A 1,673-nucleotide genomic window follows, 5' to 3' on the forward strand; every position below is an offset into this window, starting at 1 on the left:
AAAATCAGGGCAGTTCCTGTGTGAAAAGAGAACTGAATTTTGTGTCAAGACCAGGATTAACATTCTAGCTCCGAAATTTGCTGGCTTCATGACCTTGGGCAAGTCATTTATGCTTTGGGGGCCTCGTTTCTTTCATCTATAAAATGGGAAAACTGATGTCTGAGATCCCCATTATCTATAATCCTATGATCAGCAACTTGCCTAAGGTCACACGGGTAAGGGGCAGAGATAAAATTGACTATTTACTATGAAACTCTTCACATTCCTTTTTTCCTTCAGTGTTCCCCAGAGTTACTGAATGCAAGCTTTCAAAGTAACTCTGACCCCATCTTGTCAAGCTATCCCCCTGCTCACAGCATCTGGTAGACTAAAGAATGGGATAGTAGGAAAGCTCCAATCTCTGTGTTCTTTTTGTCTGTGAACCTGCGTGTTATTTGTATGACTTTGGAGGTCCCAGCAAATGGAAAAAGCTTTGAGTATAGACCCAGTAACTAACTATACATCTGACATCTTGACTATCAACCTAGCTGAGTTCAGAGAGATTCACCACTATACTGGTTCCAGGACTAGCCACAGTCACTCTTGACAACCATCAGTCACAGAGGGGTTGGTTTCTGTGGCTGTGTAATTAGTACCCACACTGACGATGTCACAGAACCTTTAGATATTGAAGCAAGATGTAAGACCCCAACTGGTATATTCTACAGAAGGTATATTCTACAGAAAGGCCTACTCAAAGCAGGCCCCACTTATTCGAGAGGGAACCCTGAAGGAGACAGCTAGGAGCCAGTCAATAGAGCCCTGGGCCTGGAGTCAGGAAAACCTGAGATCAAGTCTGATCTTGGATGCTTGCAAACTGAGTAACCCTGGGCAATAGGAGTTCCTTGAAAGTACTGATTATCCCTACATATTGTTTTAGCACTTGACACATAGTCAGTGCCAGAAGACTGTAAGCTTCTTGAGGGCAGGGACAATATTTGGTTTTGTCTTTGTGTAGCCCTACCACCTAGCTCTGTTCCTTGTATGTTGTTAGCAGCTAGGGGGCACAAATCTGTCCTCAGGCACTCACTAGCTATGTAACCCAGGGCAATTCACTTAACTCTGTCTCCTTTACTCATCTATAAAATGAAGATAATAATAGCACCTCCCTCCAAAGGTTGTTGTGAAGATCAAATGAGATAATATTTGTAAAGTATTTTGCAAACATTAAAGCACTTGATAAATGTGACAGATTTGAACTTAAATCATTAATAGCCCAACTCTATATTAAAAAGGCAGAATAAAGGCAGCATTGGTTATCTGAGTTAACTTCTAACTGAGAAATCAATTGATTGACATGTTTTTATTAATCACCTACTATGTGCCAAGTACTGTACTAAATTCTGGGAAAAAATTTTTTTAATGAAAACAATCCCTATTCCCTTGCAGTTTACATTCTAATGGAGGAGAAGGCAAGAAAGACATACGGGTAGATATAGATATATAGACACATACATATGTGTATACAGAAAAAAAATAGAAGGGAGGGGACAGCTAGGTGGTACAGTGGATATAGCACCAGCCCTGGATTCAGGAGGACCTGAGTTCAAATCTGGCCTCAGACACTTAACACTTACTACTAGCTGAGTAGTGACCCTGGACAAGTCACTTGACCCTAATTGCCTCACACCAAA

Source organism: Dromiciops gliroides, chromosome 6, assembly GCF_019393635.1.
Source record: "Dromiciops gliroides isolate mDroGli1 chromosome 6, mDroGli1.pri, whole genome shotgun sequence".
In the NCBI taxonomy this organism is placed as follows: domain Eukaryota; kingdom Metazoa; phylum Chordata; class Mammalia; order Microbiotheria; family Microbiotheriidae; genus Dromiciops; species Dromiciops gliroides.